We start from the raw sequence: 26218 nt of genomic DNA, 5'->3' as shown, positions 1-26218 counted from the left end.
TACAATTTGCATTATTAATGTGGGATCATATGGCAGGAACAGCGATGGAGGTGTTTTCTCAAGATCAGTTCTGGGTCGTGCTATCGACAATAAAACCCTGCACATCCCTCTTGCTACCTGGAGCACCACAGCTAGGAACAATGCCCCATGTAATACTTGGGGATGAAACTTTCCCACTAATCCCAATCTAATGATTCTAACTTTGCTTTGAATGCACTACCCAACTGTGGGACCATACAAAGACAGGTGTATTTAATCTGAAATCATGTGAACCACTTTTATTGCACACAGATGGACTCCGTTTAACTTGTTGTGTGAATTCTGAAGGCAATTGGTTGCACCTGAGCTTATTTAGGAGTGTCATAGCAAAGGGGGTGGATACTTATCTAATGAAGACTTTTCATGTTTTTATTTTTAATTGACATGCTTTTTCAACCCTACCCCCCATTTTTACACACATTGAAAGTGTTGAGTAGGTTGTGTAAATCAAAGGAAAAAAATCAATGGAGGGCAACAGGCAGCCCTGGGCGATACGGGGCAGCAGGCAACCCCAGGCGATGCGGGGCAGCAGGCAACCCCAGGCAATGCGGGACAGCAGTCAACCCCAGGCGATTCAGACATGGCATCCCTGAGCAGAGTGAGCATGGCATCCCTGAGTAGAGTGGACATGGCATCCCATGGGCGGTGCAAGGCAGGCATCCCCGGGCGGTGCATGGCAGGCTTCCTTGGGCGATGGCAAACTGGCATCCACGGACGATGGCGAACTGGCATCCCCAGGCAATGTACGACAGGGCAGCAGGGGTCCTTTGGAAGGAGACAGCGGCAGCAGACCCTCGGGAGGCGACGGTGGCAGTGGACCCTTGGGAGGCGACGGTGGCAGTGGACCCTCGGGAGGCAGAGGAGGCAGCAGACCCTCAGGAGGTGGAGGCGACAGTGGACTCTCGGGAGGTGGCGGCGGCAGAGGTGGCAGGAGCTCCCCCTCTCCCTGTACGAGAGCCAGGACCATTGGCTGTGCTGGGGTTAGCCCTCTTTGCAGCCAGGAACCAGGGCCTGGAACTACTCTGACACATCCCCAACCAGGCCCTGGTTCCAGGCCTCCTCATACTGGGGGTCCGTGGTTCCAGTCCTCCCAGACGTACCCAAACTCGCCACAGGTGCCGTACATAGGAGCCCCTTCCAATCTCCACTGCTCCTGTTCGGCTGCTCAGTCCGGGGGGTCCAAATTGTGTTGGAATCTGGGACCACCACCTCTTAGGCTGTGGCTGCTGCTGTTGGTGCAGTAGGTTTCTCTGCTGCTTCTTGCAGCTTTTCTTTCTTCCTCCTAAATTCTCTTGCTCACTCCACAAGTAATAAAAAAAAAAAAAAATGGAAAACTGCAGTACCCTTTGGCCTGCATCCAGGAGGCTGTGGTTTATCCCATGGGGACACCATGTTGACAGGATGGCATGTGGTGACGTCAGGCCAGATGCATGAAGCAAAACACAGCAAGGTACTGTAGGGCAAAGGCACGTGGTGCGCCATTTATTTACATAATACAAAAATTAAATAAAAGGTTTAACAAAATGACACGACTCACAGAGCAAAATAAAAGATTTACACTAAAACAAATCTTAATACAATCCTAAAGGTCCGGCTGGGCAGTAGCCTTCAGAAGTTTTGTTTTCTTTACTTTCGTTTAGTTTCTCTTTCTCCTCTCTCGCTCCCATTCCTCCTCCGAACACCCACTCAGAGTGCAGAGATCGTTCAGGGTTATATACCGTGGCAGAGGGGTTTAACTAGCTAGTAATTATTCTATTAGCCCTCGACCACAATCTGCACAAGTTTATTAATTACTGGCAGAGGACGAGCTGCCAACCTCGCCTCTGCCAGAAGACATCTAAATAAAGAAAAATAAAACAATAATATACGGCGCTTCGCCATCATATATAAAATAAATAAATCTTAATACGCCAATACAAAATAACACAGGGATGACCCCGTTCTAAAAATAAATAAACAATACATTTAAACAGCAGAGCTTTGCCCTGCCCACTTTTCATGTGCAGGGCATTCTGCCGCCCGGCTACATAGTATAAAATATCAATGGTAGAATCCAAAGTAGACCTGCAGGGCCTCAAGCCTTTGCTGTGTCTGTGTCTGTACTCTGAAAGTAGCTCTAAAGATTGTTATCTTTTATGGCTGTTTTTATCAGAATTTCTTTTTTTCTGTAATAGAAAAAATCAGACACCTGCTCAAAACAGCGATTTGTTTGCCAATTTAGGGTTACGCAATTCTCAAAATCTGTACTGTGAGTGCTGCTTTGTTTTTATAAATCACAGATAGGATGCATTTGTTTCTCTGTTGGCAAAACAATTTATCTTATTGCTCACAATAACCCACACTGAATTATCTGCTCCACTGCACATGGAATTCTAAGGAGTCAAATTCAGTCCACCAGCAGGCTCGCTTATCAGTGTAGCTAGCCATAGTTACTGACTCCTTATCTCTCTTGTGGCAAGACGCCCAAAGCACATACAAATGAAAAGTAAAATCTGGTATTGCTCAAATAGCCATTAAACACAAAAATTGCAGCCCACATTTTTCATGGTCTGAGTGAGATACATTAAGCATGGAGGAAAAGAAAAAGAAAAGTTGAAGTTTCTCACTGCACACATGCAGAAATAAAATTCAAGGGTGTGTGTATCACGATTGAGAGAAAGGTTTAGAAATAAAAGCAGCAGTCTTAGAAAAAAACTTAAAACATAACATTTTACAGCTGTAGTTGACAAAGGAGCTGCAAGGTTGTGGTGTGTGTTGGATGGATACAGAAGCACCAGTAACTGTACACTGCAGGCCTATAGCAGCACTGGCAACCGGTCAGCTCCACTCATCCTGCCCAAGCACCACATTCGGCCATAGCAAAGCAATAGCTCGAGTCTGAGCTGGACTATAATCCCATTCGTCCCCTGTTTTTAACACTGCAGGCACTGTTTGGTGTGAGTGCGGCTCTGCTATTTTTGCCTTGCACTTAATGGCTCCTTGTGCATCATTCATTTGCACTTTCAATTAATTTTGTTTTCTAAAATGTAATTGGATGTCAGCATTAGTGCTGCTTCAGAGATTATTTTTTGTTCGTTTTTAGAATTGTCCTTTAACCGGTTATTTTGTTGTTTAATCTTGCACACATTCTTCTGACAAGAAATTCACTTTTTTTTTTTTTTTTTTTTTTTTTTTATATATCTGCATTTTGTGTCTCATCTGCAGTGCAGTAGCTACTTACATTTTTTTCTCAAATTGGAGCTGAACCCAATCGCTTGGATTGTTTCTATCCTCCACATCCAAAAGAACGTCTTCTTTTTTCCATGTTTCTCAATATATTTTGCTACAATTTCTCCCATTTCCCTTAATGGCAAACTATGGCAAAATATGCTGCTCCTATTCTATTAGTTTTGTGACCCCGCTATCAATCCCCTGTACCCTGAGATTAGGTTGTGTGCTATGCACTATGTCCAGTCGCTGTACTGTGGCCCTCGCAGCAATAACATCTCCAAATTTTTTTACTGGCAATTGTATTCTGGCAAAACTGAGGCACTTATACCCCGTCACAGCTTTTGTCCATTCATTCATTCTTCCACTACATACTTTAAATCAACACTGTTTCTCTACCTATAGTAATTAGGTTAAAATCCTTGTGAAATTCACTGCTAGTCAATTCTAAAAACCAGTTCCCTGTTAACTCCTTACGCTGGAAGTGAAAAATGACTAACGTGTCTTAATGCAGGGTAGTCCCGACTTCTTATTGATATTGAATAACAGCTAATCTAGATCTTTTACATCTCATGTCCCTTCGTGGTCACTAATTTGTAAGAAAACAAGGCCTGATATTTTCTTAATAGCTATTGAGACATGAGAGTAAACATGACCAGACACAATTAACAAATTAAAATCACAGTAATCAGATTTTATTATCAACATACAGGTAACATTTTAAAGCGAAATTCACTACTTCTGGAATTGATGAATTAGCCCTGATACAGAGTAACAGATAAAGTAAAATACTTAGGTATTAGCTCTGGACAGGTGGTGCATGTCAGCTTCTCTTTTTTTCCAACTGTGAGTGTGTTTAACATTGTAACAATACTACACTCACAAGCACCACCCCAGCCAACAACAGATACATTCTACAACCCCCAAACTCTGGGGAAAAGAGAGAGAGAGAGAGAGAGAGAGAGAGAGAGAGAGAGAGAGAGAGAGAGGTCTTTCTCGTTTTTGGAGTAATGTAAATAACTAACTAATTCAGATATCAGTAAGAAATAGTTAATGATTATTAAAAGTACATTACAAGTACTAAAAATATGTTAGGCCTGTGTAGACAGTCCATTAAATTATATACATTATGGTTCAAGTAAGGTAGCTTAGTGTTTAATTAAACACAAAGAAAATTATTTATTTGAAATGTAACTTTATTTCTGTATGCTTATTTTCTGTTAATTTTAAAAATTATATTGTGTTACAAAATAGCACAATATAAAGTATCACATTGCAAAATTTCACATTACATTTAAGAGTGAAAAGTACTATAAATGGATATGAATGATTTTAAATAAGAGCAATTACAAAAAATGTGAACACAGACATCTTTAAGAATAAAATCAAGTATAAGATACATAAAATAGTTATAATTAAGAGCAGTAGTAGAATACAGCACAGCATGGAGCAGTTCAGTGCAAGTGCAAGATGATGCAAGCACTTGTTCAATTGGGTGCCGTATAGTCAAGTTGATTGGATTTTTTTGAACAGTATTTGTAGGGGCTGAGGCAGGAATTTAGGGGATGATGCTTTTGTAAAAAATAAATGAGTGGCAAAGCCTTATTAAAAAAGTGCTACTTTAAAACACATTCTAGTAGATTTAATATATCCTAAATCTAAATCTGTTGTGGTGTGTGTGGTGTGTGGGGGGGGGGGGGGGGGGTAAGTTGAATGTAAGAAAAGTATCATTGCTTTCAATTCATGCTTTTTGTTAATGAACACTGTAGTATTTGTTTGTATGTGATTTATACAAATTGATGTGAGTTTCATAAGGCAATTATTCTGTGTTAGAAGCTAGAATCCAAATTTAGCTGCCTTGATAATAGATAATTCTTGATAGGTTGTCTGGATGCAAAGAGCGTCTTTATCTCGCAAGAGTGAGAATTGCCTTCTGAACCAAAACTGAGACTGATTTAACGATGCTTTGATTATCAAATATTAACAAAAGTGAATATTTGTGTTACTAACGATACCCCTGTTAAGACTAACCTTCATCTTAAATAGATGTCAAGAATGCAGTTGTAACCTTAAGGGAATATCCCATAGATTGCGTTGAATCGCTAATCGCTAATCAACCAGCGGGAGTGGGGTGTCGTTGTTTGAACCTTATTTTCTGTACTGTTTAGTTAGTTATTCTTCCTTTCTGTATTATCTTAGTTTAGTTGTTGCACCTTTAATTTTTCCTTTATTTAGTTTTATTTCTAATAAAACTGTTACTTTGTATTCACTAGAAACATGGCCTATCTAGTCTGATGATTTCGATAAGGGTCGGATTCTACATGATTTGAATTCAAAATAAGGTATTCAATTATTACAATTTAAACTAGTCAAAATACAAATATACCTTGCACACTACACTGTGTTGCTAAATTTGTTGTAGAGGATTTCTTTTTTTTTTTTTTAATATCAGCACAGCTAATCAAAAAATCTCTTGCTTTGAGAAATTTGGCTTCCTTTTTCTGTCATTTTTTTATTTTTTTATCTACAGAGATGAACATATAATAAGATAAATTATTGAGGGTAATAGGATAAAGCCAGACTAACATAAACCCTGCCGGACGGGGCATTTAACTTGCTCTGGTCGTCTTGACATCAACCAATTCCTCCTTGTTTGTTTTTTTTTTTTCATAGTATTAGTCAAAGTGATCCTGATATACTGATAAATCCTCTCCTGATCACTCGTTTTATCACCAAACTTCTCAATAATGTGATCCAAGTCATTATTTTATTACTATAACATCAAATAAAAGCTCTATAAATGTCTGCATTGAGCATTGGATGCAGAAGCAGCTATTTCCTTTGTTTATGTCTGTATTATCTCTGTAGTGCATGGGGCTATGAGATATGCCCTTTTTTCAGTTTCATTCGGCTCCTATTGGTCTCATTCGGCCATTGAAAGGTTTTAATTGACTTTTTATTAGACCCACTGTATTACATAATGTATATCATAGCATAAGGAGCAATTATGCATGGAGTGCCTATCACTTATAAAACCACATGTAGTAATGTTTGTTTAATTAAAACCCATGAAGGGGATACCTTAATTTGGATTCATATGTTGTTTTTTTCTGACTTTATGTGAACAAAAAAGACACACATTTGCCCCCTTTGGAAATACATATGCTAGGGGCGAGGTAACCTTACAATATTTTGAAATTCACTGTTTTCACAAAAGCAAAGTTTGTGGGGAATAATAGCCATTTTCTATACTTTTGAGGCATAAGCAATTAGGAAATAACACTTACTACCCAGGAACAAAAATTGTGTTACGTAATGTTATCTTAGTTTAGTTGTTGCACCTTTAATTTTTCCTTTGTTTAGTGTTATTTCTAATAAAACTGTTACTTTGTATTCACTAGAAACGCTGTCTTGTCTGATTCTTTTGATAAAGGGCGGGTCTTTCTACATTATTTGAATTCAAAACAAGGTATTGAAAGTGTACCACAGTAGCCATCCTGAAGCCAATGACATGTCTCTTCAGGTGTGTGCTTTTCTACAGCTCTTAGTTACTCGCCTCTACAAGGTGTACATGTTTTGGAGGGTCAGCAATTGCCTAAGTGCAAGGCAAAATCCTTACATCACATTATAGTGCTTGCGCCCACTTAATATCCAGATTCCACCCAATTCCATGGTCTTTTCTTTACTTGAATGCATTTCAATGTAATTGTAATAGATTAATGATGGCAAAGTGCAAATTTGATAGTGGATACAGAATGCCAGGTGACCATTCTTTACATACACCACCTTTTTAGTGGCAGGTAAAATTAAACTTTACGACAGCTAAATTGGGGTTTCCTTACATCTACTCTATGTACGTATCATTATATCAACCCCTAAATGCGTCCTTAATGTTAAACCATTTTCTGTAAACCTGCTGGTGTCTGTCAACTCATAGAATAGACTAGCAGTGTCTTCTGTGAGGGATCCCTCAAGGGCGTGCCCGTAAATTAACCTTTAAAAGTATATCACATTTAATATTCATACTAAAAGGAATAGTATGACAAAAAATAGTCCTTAAGAATACATATTCATTTGATTGTGCTTACTTCAGTGCTCTTGAATCAACAGTGGACAGTCTAGCATGTGGCACAGGAGATAAAGTCAGCTAACTTCTGGCCTGTTTTACAGCATTATTTCCAGAATGCATAATTCCAGTAGAGTAGTAATAAGCATTGATGCCATTGTTTTGTGATCTCATTAAATTCTGATCTATGTTGACTTAAATAAGCAGTGACGTAGGTTGTTGTGTCATCAAACTTATCGTCAAGTATCGTCATATACACCTGACCTAGCCAGCGAAAGTGCTAGACTGTATTTAATTTTCATCCAGGTGAAGCACATGCATACTATCTGTCATGTACAGGGTCCCTAGGTTTGCAGCATTATGTCAGCAATGCTTCTGTATACAGAGATTCCAAAAACTGCAACAATGTATTTCTTGGTACTAAAATGTGCCAGTTTCCTTTCAGGGAAAAGCATACTGTCTAGGTTAAGGTGATGGTAATTGTACACCTCTCGAGGTGTACAATTACGGTCCTCAAAGTAGAGACCTGTATCGGGCATGGTTCTAATCAGAATGTGAACTTTTTCACGGTTTGAGGTTCAGGTGTGGGTCAGAAAATGTCATTTTTGTGTCAGGCTCCGGTCTGAATATGTGACTGGATTTGTTGCTTGTAAAACCTGTCATTATGTTTTCTAAACAACAGCCACAAAACTGGTACATCATCGCTGTGAAAGCACAGGTGTAGCTCCCTTTCAACTGGTTGCAAGAAAGGAATAGACAGGTATTTTATAGTAGAGATAGTTAATATGTTATTCTGTTAAAATATATCCAGACCACTAGAGAAAGCTACCACGCTGTATAGCCTATTGTATAAACTCAATCTGTGGAGAATAGTAGAGATATCTGTGTGTGAATGTGAGAGAGGCAGTCGGCGCAGGCAGTAGGCAGTAGGTAAACACTTGCGGGTTCGGGTCGGGTTGCAGGTCCTATTAAAGACGATGCTGCAGTGATTTGTGTGTTTGGGTCAGGTCCTGTAGGTTGGGGTCTGGGTCATAAAAATTGGAGAGTGCTGGACTCTGCCTCAAGGTCGGCAAGTTCCAGGTCTTTGTTTCACCTAAACGCAGTGTATTTAACTGAACCATGTTAAACACTGTCAAGGTCTTAATCAGTTAAGTATACCTATAAAACCTATTGCTTTAAAGCCCTGCATGTTGATTGTCTAACGCACAATTAAAACTAATATATGTATTAAGACTATCAAATAATAATGGCTGTCATGCAAAAATATACCAATCACGTGATTTATTTGTTGCAGTTCGTGGGTTAGTAAGCCTATGGCTTAAATTTTTTTCATTAAAAAAATATGTATTCATGGCAATCCCTGACACCATCAAATAATACATTTGGCATGCATCTTCATAATTGAATATTACTGTCATATACAGATAAGTCTTCATTTGATTTAATGGAACATCTGTCTAAAATGATTTTCAGATTAAGCTGAGTGCATACAGATTATTCTTTAGCAGAGACTTACACGATGCAAATTCTCAGCAAGAGAGAATATAATGTGGCAGGGAATTCCACAATCAAGAATGTCAGCCTGTCACCAAATGATGCATTTCATAGTAACATTGTTATGCAAGCATTGGCATTAGAGTGTCTCTGTTAATCATGAATATTGACATATCCATGACAAATCAAGGTTCTAGTTTATGTTTAGAACCTTGTATAAAAAAGCACACAAAGGCAATACATTATTTAACCACTTTATTGAAATACACCTATTAAATAGAAAAAGAGCAAAGTAACAAACACAATTGATAAAAGAGTTGCACTCGAGGAAACCAAATAACCAAATGGATTATAAAGACAATTTGATTGTAGAAAGCTTTAGCAGTGGCTCTGGATGTCTAGTAATGATAGGGATATGATATGGTTGACCTCACCCAGAGCTTCATGCAGCTTCATGCAGCTTCTGGGGCAAAATGATGGAGGATACTATATACCTTGGGGACAAACTTCTGGTATGTGGAGGAGGTGGGTTCCTGAAAACACAGCTTTCCTGTAACATATAGACAGTAGGAGTTGTTCTTGGTGACATTTAAGGCTGATTTCAGACCCTGATTAGTACTTATCTAGGACTACCTCATGTTATTTTAGGTAAGGTAGTCCAAGATTAGCGATAACTGGGGTCAAAATAAGTCTATGTCATTTGTCTATGTCTTTCTGTTGAAATGTTTGTCTTATTGTTCTAACTAAGTTCCTTCAGTTTAACCCACTTAAATGTATGCACTGCACTTTGTGTCTCATCTGCAGTGCAGTAGCTACTTACATTTTTTTCTCAAATTGGAGCTGAACCCAATCGCTTGGATTGTTTCTATCCTCCACATCCAAAAGAACGTCTTCTTTTTTTCATGTTTCTCAATATATTTTGCTATAATTTCTCCCATTTCCCTTAATGGCAAACTATGTCTGTGGTGAACTCATCATAGAGCTCATCCATGCTGACTTGCAATCTTTTGACAAGCTTGAGTTTCTTGACCACTTTCTCCATGTCGGAATATTTCAACTGACCTGCAGTGTAGAGGGACAGAGGCTGGAGTGAGAAAAACCAGCTGTCCTCGGAGAAGCTGAACCATTTCTCGAAGTAGGCAATTGCAATGTTGAAAAAGGCTAAGAAGTATTTTCTTGCATTGTCTGCTTCAGATGGAGGAAGGTGTTGTATCTTCTGCTTGGTAAGGTAGCCATAAAATTCATCATCCTTTGTCCTGTGTAGCTACTCCACAGGGTTTCCATGATGGTGTACAGTTCTGTTGCAGCTGTGTTGTATCCTTCTAATTTTTTAACTGCCTCCTCAAAAATGCAAAGATTACTGCAGAAGAGTAGAAACACTTCAACCACATTTGGGTCTTCTTGCACCTTGTTTACATCTTCAGGTAATTTCACTGCATCTCTGATCTGCTTTGAACAGCCTTCACCAAGACTGGCGAAGTAGAAGATGATGGCTGTCCAACTTTGTAGCAATCTACATATTGCTGAATTGAGGGACAGCCATCTAGTTGGGACATGTCAGAGTATTTCTCGCCATTCTACTTCAGCGTTTCTCTCCTTTTTCCATAAATTGAAAAGTGGCTGTAGACTGTAAGCACTACATTTTCATCATGAACTGAAAGCTCATCTATAGCATGCCTGACAGCATTGTGCACAATGTGTGCATGGCAGTTTCCTTGAAGAAGATATTGGTTTTGTGTACTCAGTTCAGTGTAGACAGAGTGATGGACACCATAGCTGATGTGTGTTGTTGGCACTAAAAGCTGAAACTGAGTTCAAAGATAATCCAAACCTCTCCAGTAAGCTGGCGATGCATTTCACAATGCCATCTGCAGTTTCATCTGGATTTTCCACAAAATCAATCATTTTATTTGCTGCACTATCCTGAGGAGTGAAGAACTGGACTGCAATAGGAAATATTTTCCTGTTCCCTTGGTTTGAGGCATCCGTTTGTACGGAAAAGGAAAGTGGCTTCTCATTCCCATTGGTGGATGATAAGGTCTGGATGACATCAGCTACCTCTTTTGGGGCAAGCACATTCTTCACAAGTGACTCTGATTTTTTTCTCCCACAGGCAAGTATTTTACATATGTATGAATCACTAAACATTTCTGTGCCAGTTTCAAAGCACATTCTGTACTGTTGTAGCTCAAGTTGTGCTTCACTGTGTGGTATACATTAGCCAACTCAGCAGCTGTGACCTATTAATAACGTAGCATATGTTATTAAAAACCTCATAAGCTAAATACTTAACTTAATAGAAATAACGTGAAATAGGCTAATAAACAACTGATTCTGTATTAAAATATATATCTGGCAATTATTTTAACTTAAGTATTCAAATATGTAAGTATAATTTCGATACATTTTAAATAACATTATATATATATATATATATATATATATATATATATATATATATATATATATATATATATATATATATAATATAAGGAATAAAACTTTACTCTAGCTACATTAAGTAATACTATCTAGTTATTTGAATATTTAAATACAAGTTATGTAATGCAAATAACAGCAACACGTTCAATACATACTATTAAACTGCAAATACAGTGGAGTGAAAAAGTTTGAGAACCCCTTAGGATTTTCACATAATTCACATATTTCAAACCTAAAATGTTATTAGATCTTCATCTAAGTCATAATAGTAGATAAAGATAACCTCATTAAACAAATTACACAGAACACAATACGTTTTCAACATTTATTTATCCACAAATGATTCAAAATTCAATATTCATGTTTGAAAAAGTATATGAACCTTTAGATTCAGTAACTGGTGGCACCCCCTTGAGCAGCAATGACTTCAACTTTTCCTTTAACTGTTGGTCAGTCTCTCACATCAGTATTGAGGAATTTTGGCCCATTCCTCCTTACAGAACTGCTTCAACTCGATGACATCTGAGGGCTTCCTTGCATGGACAGCTTGATTCAGGTCCTGCCACAACATTTCGATGGGGATTAGGTCCGGTCTAGGTCATTCTAAAACACGGAATTTCTTCTCTAGAATGTTCTGATACAATACAGAATTCATGTTTGTGTCAGTGATAGCAAGCTGTCCAGGTCCTGAGGCAGCAAAGAAGCCCCAAACCATCCCACTTCCAACACCATGCTTGCTGGTTGGGATGAGGTTCTTCTGTTCGAACGCAGCGTTTGGTTTTCGCCAAACATAACGTTTCTCATTTAGGCCAAAAAGTTCTACCTTTGACTCGTCTGTGCAGAGAACATTGTTCCAGAAGTCTTGTGGATCAAATATGTGCTCTTTGGCGAACCTGGTACAAGCAGCAATGTTCTTTTTAGAGAGCAGTGGTTTCCTCCTGGCTATCCTTCCATGAACACCATTCTTGTTCAGTCTATTTCTGATAGTTGAGTCATGAACACTCACATTAGCCAAGGCGAGAGTGGCCTGCAGATCGTTGGATGTTACTCTGGGGTTCTTTGTGACTTCTTTGATGATTTTCTGGTTTGTTCTTGGAGAGATTTTGGTAGGACGACCGCTGAGGTCCTCAGAGATTTCGTTTGATCGTGGCATGATGTGTTTCCACACACCTGTATGGTAAAGACCAAACTCACAAAGTTTTTGATCTTTATAAGGGTGGGGCCTCCCAAACTCACCCCTGAAGATCTACCTAATTATTTAAACACCTGATTCTAATTATACCCTTAATTGAGCTGATAAAACCAGGGGTTCACTTACTTTTCACATGCCCTGAATCTTAATTTCTCATTGTTTGTCTAATTCATACATCATTTTGTTTTAAAAGACATGGAATTGGTTAATATAAACCCTATTGGATTTTTAAGAAAAGACTGGTTTTGATTCAAGAAGGCTATCAAGGTAAAATTATTGAATTTCCATAATGATCATTGGGGTTCACAAACTTTTTCTAGGCACTGTATATACGAGTTCTTGTAATATGGTTGTGGCAGAGCAAAGCTCTGCCCTTTTTAAATTGGCAGGGATGGGGTTAACTTCCCCTACCTGCCTGGGTTTATTATGTTCAGGTGGCTGGGGTGGAGCCCGAGAGGGAGGAGCCGCCGCCTCTCTCAGAGCCCGAGAGGGAGGAGCCGCCGCCGCTCCCAGAGCCAGAGAGGGGTGAGGATCTGCCGTCGCTCTCAGAGCCAGAGAGGGAGGAGGATCTGCCGTCGTCCCCAGAGCCAGAGAGGGGTGAGGAGCTGCTGTCGCTCCCAGAGCCAGAGATGGAGGAGGAGCCGCCGTCGCTCCCAGAGCCAGAGAGGGGTGAGAAGCTGCCGCCACTCTCAGAGCCCGAGAGGGAGGAGCCGCCGCCGCTCCCAGAGCCCAAGAGGGAGGAGCCGCTGCCGCTCTCAGAGCCCGAGAGGGAGGAGCTGCCGCCGCTCTCAGAGCCCGAGAGGGAGGAGCCGCCGCCGCTCTCAGAGCCCGAGAGGGAGGAGCTGCCGCCGCTCTCAGAGCCCGAGAGGGAGGAGCCGCCGCCGCTCTCAGAGCCCAGAGGGGAGGAGCTATGGCCCAAGGATTCCTGCCTTGCACCGCCCAAGGATGTCACGCCCGCTCCGCTCAGGGATGACACATTTGGATCGCCTGGGGTTGCCTGCTGCTTCGCATCGTTTGGGACTGCTGGTGTGTCCTTTTTGTTTTCTAGGGTTGCCAAGGGTCCGCTGCCGTTGCCGCCTCCGCCACTAGAGGGAGCAGGGCCGCCTCCTCCACTAGAGGGAGCCGAGCCGCCGTCACCGCCTCCGCCACCAAAGAGAGCCGGGCCGCCATCGCCGTACTACCTTGGAGATTCGGGGCCCCCTCAACCAAAGAAGGCTTGGTGGCTCCGACATCAACCCCGCCCACCACCACCCACCATAACAGCCCACCCAAGGGACATAATTGGACTCTTGGGGGGGGGGGGGGGGGGGGGGGGGGGGGAGTTGGCCGATTGCGGCCGGTGTACGTTGTACATGGGGGGAGGTGTGTGGCAGAGCAAAGCTCTGACCTTTTTAAATTGGCAGGGATGGGGTTAACTTCCCCTACCTGCCTGGGTTTATTATGTTCAGGTGCCTGGGGTTGATTAGTTGATTAGGTTAATTAACGATCAATCAGCGCCCAGCCACCTGACATAAAAGGATGCCTCTGCTTCTCATTTGGGAGAAGGAGCTGAGGAAGCAGGTTGGGTTTTTTTTGGTTGTTTGGAAAGTTTGAATCCAGTGAAGGCATTGCCCAGCCTGGAAATTGTTATTTTTGTAAGTTTTGCTTTTTGTCTTTCTTTGTGTTTAAATTGCGTTGTTTTGGCCCTTGTGCCCTTTCATTTTTGTGTTTATTTATAATAAAATAGTTATTTTTTTGAACTGCAGTCTGTCTCTGGGCCTCTTTCCACTCACCAGCCTGCCACATTTGGTGTCAGAAGTGGGATAGCACCACCTAGAGGCTCAGAGCAGTATTTATTTATTTATTTTCATTTTTGGAATTTTTGGGATAATTTTTTTTTTTGAAGAAAAAATAAAAATGGGAAAGAAGAGCAGACAGCGGCAAAGGCAGGAAAAGCAGCAGCAGCTGAAGAAATGTAAGCTGCTGCAGCCACCGGTGGAGGACCCGGCCAGCCTCTTCCCCTGGTGTTCCTGGTGCGGGAAGGAGGACCATCGTTGGCGGTCCTGCCCAGACGTGCCACCAGAAAACTGGTGTGGCCGGTGTGAGGAGGACGGCCACAACTGGGCAGGATGCCCCTTCAACCAGGCCCAAGAAGAGGTGCCGTGTTCACCCCGAGCATCAGGGGCCACCCCACTACCTCCAGCACCACCACCTTCACCACCGTCCCAGGAGATCTGGGACTGGTTGATGCACCCTGAAATATAATCTATTAACATGTCTATTTATGAAAGCATTCTTTACAGCATTTCTTCACACCTGCCTAAAACTTTTGCACAGTACTGTATATATATATATATATATATATATATATATATATATATATATATATATATATATATATATATATATCAGCCAAATCAATTAATATAACATATTTTTTCTGGCTTGCTATTTATTAATTTATTTATACATTTATAATATAAACATTAATTTCTACATTTATTTATTTAAAAATATTTATTTCTAAATATATTTATTCTTCTATGTATTTTTTAAATAATTTAATTATTTCTACCTAATAAAGTATTCCTTTATTTTTAATTAAACGAGGAACTACAATTGATTAGAGATCAGATATTTAGACAAAAAAGCTACATGCCACTCTTGTGTACAATTCCATTCTATGGTATCTACCAAACAAGAAACTAGATATTTTCAAACAGGAAATAGAGCATTTCTAGAATCGAGCAGAACTGTCAGGTTTTCAGCAAAAGCTGATCAGGCATGAATGTAAGCTTAAAAAATTAACACATTTCAACAACTGCGCAGTGGCGCAGCGGGCTAATGCCATGTGCCATTTAAGGATGTCATGTTGCAAGTTTAAACCACGATAAAAAAAAAATTCTACGATATGTGTTTTTTTAAAACATAAATAAATAGTTTAATATAAATGTTGTGGATATCAAACTGCTTGCGATCCCGGGTTTATTTTGTCATTGACCAACATGTGGAATCATGATTGGTAGATTTCCAGTTATTTAGCTTTTCTGTTGGAAAAGTCGCTACACACTCTTAAGAAAGTAAACAGATGAGGAAGGAGAATAGCAATGTTACCTTAGTTTGACAACTTATATCTCATTGTGTATAAGAGGCATTTACATTTTTATCACATTTGATGTAAGAAAGTTTCAGACTTTTGGTACTGGTACAGATGGTAATTCTAAATGATTTAGTTTTGCCATTGCAACATGGTGAAAACAGCAAAACTCTTGGAGCTGTTTAGCGACTCACGATAGTTTCAAACAAGTTTTTTAACTTGTACGAGGAACTACCATTCCTCTCAATATTATAATGTGACTTGTTTATAAAATACTGATATTCTTTGATAAAATTGATAAATTATGTATGCATTTATTATTATTATTATTATTATTATTATTATTATTATTATTATGAGGAGGAGGATGATGATGATGAATAGGGTCTGTTTGAATTCCAGTTTTAAAATAGCTAATCCGGCCGTTTTGCTTTCGGATTTTAGGATGTGTTGCATATTGAAAAGGTTTGTGGAATGTTCAGTAAACTGTTCAACTAGCCTTGTTCAATGCTAACACACTCGTTGCGAAAGTTCGCCTAGTTGAACGCACCTCCCGGTTGTACTAACGGGATCCGATCCCCAATCCAGGCTCGGATCTTGATCTTGATCTCAGTTGTGTTGTACAAAATGGATCAGTGTTCATTCTGAGCTCAAACCTGATCCTGCTTTTGAGCAGGATCAGAATTCAATCCAACATTTGAAAATGGAGGAACTACATATACTTTGTTTAGTTTGCAACCGTCAAACACGGATACAGCAGGTATTTAAAGACAGGCAAAACCCTTTAGAGGTTTTTGGTGAAGGTGGTGTACAAAAACGGTACATATTAACACCACTTACCATATTAATACTTAGGGACATGATTGATCCTGCAGTGGGACCAATGACAGAGCGCAGTCATGCCTTGCCCACACTTTTGAAACTGTGTTTAACATTGAGATTTTTTGCAACAGGCAGTTTTCAGCAGGTAGTAGGAGACATTATCGTTGTAGACAAATCAACTGCAGGCTGAGTTATTCACTCCGTCTCCACTGCAAGTGTTTCTCTGATTAACAAATTCATTCACTTTCCATCAGCAAACATTAACCGTATCAAAGAGGATTTTTTCCAAAAAGCGGGTACGAGAACCTTTATTTAAATAATTTGGCATTTAAATAACAAACATAACGTGACCACAAAAACACATGCCACTTGCGTATGTGAAGTACGTCCCTGTTCCTTGTTTTTGCTAACTTTTTATTGGGTTATATGTTGTGGTCTGGTTTGATAGGTTGTAATCGGTGGTGGGGACAGGGGGGTTGGCCTGTTCGGTAACCATGGGGATTCAATGAATTTAAGTGCAAAATAGATATAAGTTGTAGCAAATGTTGTAAGTTATAAGTTGTAGAAAATAAATATTACATTACTAATTTAATTAGGTCTATAATTTAGAATGAACAGGAATACAATCTGCCCAATACATGCGGAGATGGTAAGAATGATACCAATAGCTTGTACATATTGATATTCTTACCTTTTTAATCTGTGACTCCAAGTATAAAATCTTAAATGTGGTGTCAAAGTGGACAGGATCCTGCCACGTCTTTTGGTTCTTCAGACATTCCAATGTGTACCAATTTCTAGAATCTCATACGTTTTATTATTATTATTACTATTATTATTATTATTATTATTATTATTATTATTATTATTATTATTATTATTATTAGTCGTTTACATATCTAAATACATGCATGCATACATATATATGGGGGAGATTACATAATGTTATACAACAGTATAATAAGTCTAACATTTTGTTAAAGAAAAAATTGGGTTATTTAAACGGTTGATTTGATTTACACAGAGGAGAATATTGGACATCTTTTGGGTGGCAGTGGCTATGTCCTAAGGTGATATTTGCTCATCCCTTTTCTTCATCCCCAAACACCAGCACAGGAAAGGTTTGTCAACACTTTACATTTCACACTGTAGTTCAATTAAATTCTATAAAATTATGTTTCACAGTAAGATATACGTTTAAATTGTATACATTACACATTATAAACGTCAACTTTGTACAACTTTGGGAATGTGCAGTGTAAAATAATGTTATGCCTTTTTGTAAGTTTAACAAAGCCCACTGCAAAACCAGGGTGAAAGTGGAACAAACTATAGAAGTGCTAAAAAGAAGGTTCAGTTGGGTGCATGGGGAGCTTCAACGTCAGACCAGAAACAGGAACGAACACAAAATAAACAGAGAGGTGGATGTCAGACTGCATTTTTTTTTATCTCGTTCAGTATATTAAAAGTATTTTATTACAACCACATTAAAAATGGTTTACTTTACCTTTAATAATTTCAATCAAGGACTGTGGGTTGATGTGTCCTAATAAATAAACAAGATTCATTAGAACTAAAATGTGGACATTACTATTAAAACCAAACTAACTGAGTCTTATAAACCAAAATAAAACAATATTTGCAACAGTGAATAAACATTGTGTAGGCCTGTGATAACACATACTCAAGTAATGTATTTATGTAGTATTTACCTACGGCTGACATGCAACCCCCTCGATCCCCTCCACATTTGGCGTCCCCTGTATCATCTCCTCCCAAGATCCCGATGGCTCCTTGGGCTTCAGGCAGTGGAGGACCTCCCCCTGTCCAGCGAGTTGTCGCTATCTTCTCTTTTGCTACAAAAAACAAGTAGGGCCTATTTGTTAATTACAAATATTGTAAAATCATAAACATTAGCAAACAATGTTGTTTGCATTGCATCTATGCAGCTATCCAATCACGTTAACCTGCAATCATATGATGCGGTATGCGTCATGTGTTTTACTTGGTGTGTCTGGTTTTACTGGCGAAGTGTCATGTTGGCTGGTGTTGTTGACGCTAAAAAGTAAAAATACAGTGCTAGTACCAAACAAAATGGGAAAAAAAAAGTAACTCGATTCACTCGATTCAATATATATAATATATATATATATATATATATATATATATATATATATATATATATATATATATATAAACACTGTGAGCACCCTATCTGTCCTTGACCGCTCCCAAACACATACTGGCAGAATTGTTTGATTTGAACCCAGACTCCCAAAGGTGAAAGATATGAGAAGCTAATACTATACCACAAATCTCCCAGTGGGATTTTGCTTTTACACTTTTTTTTCATCCTGGAGTCCTTAGTGGTTGTAGTGGGCTTCTATCCAGTATAACATTCTAGCCTTAGTTTTGACAGGATGTGTATTGAATGTGTAAGTACAGAGGGAGTATCTATTCCACAAACCAAAAATGTGAAGAACTATGGAAAAGACAATGAGATCAATTTGAAACTCAACAATAAGGGTACAAGCCTAGTTATGCCTCAAAGACAAAAGGACAGTCCAGTCTGATTTATTCATGCACTACAGTTTGGGAGTGGAACAGAAGTGAGAATCCTCCAGTGTCAGCAACCAAGGAGGATTTTATGTTGGCAACTGAGGTTTAAAAGTGAAGCATGATTATGCTTCATCAGCTATTTCTCTCCTGAAATAAAACCACATTTGCCAACATCATAAAATCCTTTGAACTAACTGCTCTGAACTATGGTGACAAAAGCCTTTATTTTGGTGTGCAGCAAAGTTGAGGAATAATTTAAGAAATGTCTGATCAAGTATCTTTATTGTCTAATTCCATGATTGACTTCTGACTAGACAGGGGCTGCTTCAACAAATGTTTGTCAGTAAAAGGACAATGACCTTAAACAAAACCCTTCTGCCTTATACCCCTTCACCAGATATGTATGAACTTCCTCATTTCACCATCGCGCCTCTATCAACAGCATGGATATTTTATATTTAAATTTAAATCAGTCTGATATCAGTCTGCAGCCAATGGATACAAACAGGATTGATTTCAAAGCTTCTTGATCCAATAGGACAGTGGCGACTGTCAATCCCATCTATACATAAAGCCAATCAAGGAGGAGGGTCCAGTGTGGCATCATTCTATGTTGTGTGAGTGAAGATGTCGGCAGATAAAAAGTTTGGCTATATTTCACTTTGACAAAGGGATTTCTGAACAACTTTTCTAAAAGAATATAATTTATTAAAATATACTTTAAAAACTTTTTTTGTTGATATTCGGTAACTTCGCCCTTTTCAAGGTGTGCGCTTTACCATGCAAATAATTTCCATCTTTCAAAGAAGAAGAAAAAAAAGGATTTTAGACTTTTTGTGGGGTTTTTTTGTGTTTTCTTTTTTTTTTTGAACTTCTCTGTCTTGCAAGAACAGCGATTTTTGTCTGTCTGTGTTTTCTTCTTCATGTGAACAGTACCTTTAAATGTAGTCCTCCTGTCCTTGTTTTAGTTAAAATAAAGTAATGTATCCTATTCACTCGAGTAAAAGCCGACCTTGTGTAAAAATCGAGCCCACCATTGTATGGGCGAGATTCAGGTATAATTTTTTATTTTATTTTTTCATTTGTTATTGAAACAGATGGTAAGTTTAGTGAAACAGAAAAAAAAAATTAACTCCTGAAATCGAAACTGTTGTTAGTGTGCACCCCCCCCCAACTTCAGGATTGTGTTTTGGGGTTAAATTTCTCGACGTATAGTCAAGCAGATATGGTCATCTTTTTCCAAGAGGTGTTTTTTGTGGGTTTGTTTTTTTTTTTCCATTTTCCTGTTATGTTATTTAAGAACACGTATACGATTTCATTTTATTCTATTTGTACTAGTACAGGTATATGCTCAGAAAACACTAGCCCCGCCTGATTTGATGACGTCATCCAAGTACAACTGTTTTTCTGAGTACAAGTATGACTAACATGCTCTCTCTCCCCCCCCCCCCCCCCCCCCCCCCCCAATGCCTAAGGCCTGTTGTCTTCATAGTGAATCATAACTTATAGCACTGTCAATAAATAATTGGTAAAAAAAGTAGACTAATAAAATTGTAAAATAAAATAAAAAAGTCTGACTTTAATAGTAGCCTACAGAGAAATAAATAAGGTATTTATTTGCTTCTATATTTAAATTTCTAGATACACATGCCTATGTCCAAATAAAACGGAAAACAAAACACAATTGTTTCCTGTACTTGACAGGTTTAGTGTATAATATTTAATTTGTAAATGTATTGAGTTGTACAGTATCCTGCTGAGAAATAAATGAATGCATTTTCCTGTGTACAATTAAACAGGCTGTGCTGTAGACCTTCTGGTATGCATTAGCAAGTGCTGCTTGTTTTTTGGGCCTTAGTTAGTAGTCATAGTGCTCTGTCACCCATGAAAAGCAACTCCCGCTTCATTGTTCGAAGTTCAGAGCTGTTGGCAATGAAAGTATTGAATAATACATACTTTGACTTTCTCTTTCTTTGTTATCCCCTGAGCAGATTCCTGCATCGGGATGGAAAATAAAACACATGTAAACAAGTGTATGTCAGTGTTTTGGGCTTGAGTTGTGCACTTATGATTAGGGTTCTACAAACTAAAGTAAACAGCCCCATCGTAGTACCGCTATACATATTTATTTGTCATTTGAGCTTTGTATGGAATCTCTTTACTTTCAGACTCACTGTATCATTTGAGGTAATATTGGCTTTGTAAGTTGTCCAAGCTTGTGGGGAAATGGGCTATTAAAACAATGTCAAAAATGTAAATGATCACCTAAAATGTACTTCTGTGTATGTGTCAAGACTGTGGGGTCTTCCAATTATTATACCTAAATGTGTTGGTTATAAGTTATAAATGACATTATAAAAGGAATATTTTCAAATAAGTATTCACTGTTAGCATTTTTAAGCTACAGTAAGAAAAAAAAAAAAAATAGTAAAAGCAATGTTTACCACAGATTTTAAGTCTAGTGTTTTTTTTCCTGAGGAGTGTTTGAATATTGATTTTAAAAAATGCTCCAAAAATCCAAAGGAGTATTTTTTTTTTTTTTAATTCCCTTCCTAGCACTGCTGTTTAAATGTGTTGAAACACTAAGAAACAATCATGATTCTTCTAGAAGTTTTGGTACAGTTCAAGTAAAGTATAAAAAAGAGGATGCAGTGAGTCATAGTACTGGGTAGTTGGTCCCTGTGCCAGCTCATTAAGAATAGTTTTCTGTTTTTAACAATGCATATTTCAAAAAGTAATATGAAAATGATAAAGAGAGAGAATAAACAATGTTGTACTTTTGAGGTACCAGAAAATGTTCTGGGTAACAGAAGAACAGATAAATGAGTTGAAATGCAACACATGTTATGACACTTGCTTTCTATATTTCTGCCTGTCTGTACACAGAAGTTCTGTGACAATGTTCAGATCCTTTACTTTGATGTACCTGTGTGAACCTGGGTTCTGCAGACAGTGTCAAAGACTAAGATATTAGAGTTCAGTTAAAAACAATGGTTATTTTAACAAAGGTTATGAACCCCTGGATTAGATACACTATAGTCAGTACTTAGGAATGGCATGGAACCGCTGTCGTGTTTGGGTTAGGTTCAGATAGATGTTTATTCAATACAGTAAGAGTGTCGCTCTACCTGGGGTATGCCCTCTAGAGAGAGACAGAAATAACAGGAGATAAATAATTCCCTGACTTCCATTGGATATGTTTGTTTCTTTGCACATCCCCATGGCTTTCCTAGAGGGGACAGCTATAATAGATACCAAGGGGTTCTTTGAGTTCCTGAGGGGAAAGAAAGCTGAGAAGCGAAGCACTTCTCAGGATGAAACAGGTGGAAAGAACTGTGAAGGATTTTCTAACACCATGACCTACTTTCCAAATCCAATACTAATTTATATAAATACCAGACAAGGACATACAAAAAACCTGCCGAATCACTGTCAATTGACTGTAAGGCCACCGTAGGAAACATTGATTCAGTGTGACAATTTTGCAAGGTGTTTGAAAGTGAGTGCCTATTATCAGCTCTCTGTCACAGTTGGTTAGATCTTCAGTCTTGCTCATCGTGACTAGAACTGACACGAGAGATATAATGTTTATACATATAACACAGGTCATGACACACATTATATTTGCATGGCAAACTAATTAATTATATGAGGAACACCCTACCCTATCCTACCCTCTGTCCTAAATCTGTCCACCTAATTTCCAACTGGGTCTGTTTTGTGCTGTACTTAAAATAACAGTTAGGGTTAACTTTGTCAATTCCTTTCAAGATTTTAAATACTTCAACCGTTTCCATCCTTATTGTGCTTGTCTCCATTCTTAAAGGAACACATAACATTTCATTATTTACTGAATTTATTTTCCCAGATCTGCCTTCGTATTGTTTAACTGTTGACTTTTCTCTCAAGGCTAACTAAATGAAGTTAGTTTAGACTGGCATGGGACTAAACATTAGGTGTCCTCAGTTAGCCAAAAGCAGAGGACGTCTAGTAAACTCCCAGACGTGGATGTGTTTTCATCAAGGAACATTGGTATATTCAAAATGAAATGCAGTGTTGTGGCCAGAGAGGGCACTTTTGTGCATGATTGGTAAACAATGAACCAGATGTAAATAACTTGTGTAAGATGGAAGAAGAATGAACCATATCAACTGAGCACCTTTTCATTTAATTGTACCATCTTTTCCAAAGGCTACCGGCACCTCGACCATATCAAAAAACCACTTCGTCCCTTGAGTCATATGCATTTCCATACATATCTTAAAATGCATCTATATTGCATTTATGCCCATCCCCAATTGGAATATGCTCAATCATTTAGAAAACATTTGGCTTCCCCTTTATAATTTATTTTCATGTGCTGTTTATTTTACACGTACTGTTTAAAATATATATTTTTTTCAGTGTAAAAGAGGTTTAAAAGGCTATGCATAGCAAAAGCACTTCAGTACTGCATCTCCAGCCAAGCCCTACCTCTTGTTCGCTGTAGTTTTCACATACCTCTTTATAGATGTGCATACTGATAAATCTTCTCCTGATCACTCATTTTATCACCAAACTCCTCAATAATGTGATCCAAGTCATCATTTTATTACTATAACATCTCAAAAAGCTCTGCAAATGTCTTCTATGTTCTTTGAGCGCTGGATGCGGAAGCAGCTATCTCCTTTGTAAGTGTCTGTGTTATCTCTGTGGTGTAGAGGCTATGTGTATTGTTCAGATACACCCCTTTTTTTGGCTTCATTCGGCTCCTATTGGTCTCACTCGGCCATTGAAAGGTTTTCTCTACTAGAGACCTGTGCTTGACGTCAGACATCAAACTGGAAAGGGAAAATTGTAATGTCGGACCTGGTCCAACATAGGACCGCAAAGGGTTAAGGCTACGATTTTGTCATGGAGGTCATGCTGGTCACAGAAATTGTGAATTTAAATAAATAAAGTGTGAAATCTTTGAAATAGATGCAAAAACACATATTATTAGGTGCACCCTTTATTTCTATCAAAAAATCCAGTATGACATGCACAGAAAATACAAATCTGTGACTACTTGTAAGTTGTTTGGTTGTGTATGCATGCAGCATTTACGTGGAGCTATGTAAGTCAACAAATCAGATTAGTACAAGTTGAGCGAGCAAGCATGTAAATGAACACATATCATATGTTACTGTAAATTTCAGTTTGGTATCTTCACATACATATAGCTAGGGTTCCCACCTGTCTGGATTTGACCCGGACAGTAGGGGAATTAGCATCTGTGTCCAGGTGGCAGGAATTAACAAGCCTGTACACCCTAATGTCCTGGTATAAGTGAATCGCATAAGATACACCAACCTTCCTTTAATATTTTCTTTGACATACATTAGTTGCTTAGATTTCCACCATCTTATTAGTAATGCACTGTTTAATACTGATCAGTACATTCTATTTTGTTTTTTATTCAAATTATTCAAATGCTGGGGACAAAAAACATATCCACGTTAGGTATGGCAGGGTCATGGCAAATCGTAATGTTTATACTTGTGTTGCTTTTGTTATTTATCTCTGTATGCTTTACATTACACTGATTTGCATGTGATTGAATACATAACCTTAACAGTAAATACATAAAATATGCTTTAATTAAAATATATAATGGTGTGCGTGTCTGTGTACTATGCTTTACATATTTATCCGTAGCTCAGTTAATTGTAGCACTGAAAAACTGGAATCAAATTTGAGTACATTTTGACTAATTTTGTCTCTTTCTACCGACACACAACTGACAGTGCAGTTGTTTTGTAGTTAACATGTGTGGGGGATGAAATTTGCAATGACATAACAGCTGTAAAAATAATTCTGACTGTAACAAACTGGCTTTTCAGGCTCATAAATCCAGTGACTCTGGAAAAAATCTTTCTGAAAGAAAAAACAGAGATAGACACCATTGTCGCTTCAGAAATTGCATTGATTTTACTCTTATAGGCAACCTTACTAATGTGGTTTTCTGAGGGTCCCAAGGAGAAAAGATCTGTGTTTCCCTTGTTTTTTTTCTGTATTTGTTTTGCTCTCATTAGTATCTATTGTAGATACAGCGTCTGTCAGTTCTGGCAAGTTCTACTGTACTTGCTGAAGTGGTTTTCTCCCACTGCAAATTAAAAAAAATAGCCACCTACAGTAGCTATTTCATCCCGAGAGCTCAACCTGCGTCATGCCTACCGTAGATGTCTGTAACCAGATCCAGACTGCCGTGCTTGATCGTATGCCTGGAGACAACATTCATCTTATGGACTGTGGACTACCCTTGTAACTTCCAGAGAAATGTGCTGAAAAAATGAACTCCTACAAGGCTGACTGCAGTCATACAGCTGGACTGGAAACCATATGAGTCAAAATAGACTGCAAACTGGTGCTTCGCAAGAAAATTGACATTGCCACTGGTCTCATCGATGAGGCAGTAGGGAAGCTTCAAGCTCTTACCTACTATCTGGAAATCACAATTATGGTCAAAACCATAACCATCTCATTTAATAATTGAGTCACCCATACCTTTGAACATTTACGCTCAAAGTTTGAAATCATGGACAGAGTCTAGATTGTAGTGTGCAGCCTTTGTATTCTGAGATAACCATCTAGCTCAGTTACATACATACATATATCAGGCAAGCAGTGGTGGAAAAGGCAGTACTCACTTACATACACATAGACACACACACAGCTCTGATTTTCCTGTGTTTTCATGTAAAGTTCTCCAAGAGTTTTCAAATTATGCAGCACATTCCCCTGCAACTGTACAACTTCAAGGGGATTGTTACCATCCCCTTATCAGCTCAAAAGTCACATCTGCAAATATATATTACTTCATTCTTTTTCATGTATTCTTGTATGTCCATGTGTGCCCTCATCTACATGTGCCTTACCTGCATGTTGTGCATGTGTCTTCCCAAAGCATACCTGTCTGCGCCTGTGATAACGCCTGTCCCATTCCCTGTCTTTCTCTCTGTAGTAGTGCTTGTAAGGATAATCAAGAACACTATAGTCTGTGTTAAGCACTTTCCTTGGCACAAATGTGTCTTAGCATTTGTATTCTAGTTACAACCTAGCTGATAATGGAATGAGCATTTCAATGTAAAGTGGAGCAATGAAAAAAAGAAGCCAAGTTAGAAGCAACAATTGTGTGAATGTTGGGCCCCAGCACCTTTCCAATTGTGCCTATTTGCTTGATGCTTGACAAGGTTGCCCCAATTGCTTCTCCTAAATTGGGCTTTTGTGTTTGATATCACCACTTTAAATGGCTATTGAATTTTTCTAACTTTTTTTTTTTTTGCATTGACAATGTTTTTGT

This window comes from Polyodon spathula, chromosome 11, assembly GCF_017654505.1.
Source record: "Polyodon spathula isolate WHYD16114869_AA chromosome 11, ASM1765450v1, whole genome shotgun sequence".
Classification (NCBI taxonomy): Eukaryota; Metazoa; Chordata; class Actinopteri; order Acipenseriformes; family Polyodontidae; genus Polyodon; species Polyodon spathula.
This window is presented reverse-complemented; position numbering follows the sequence as displayed.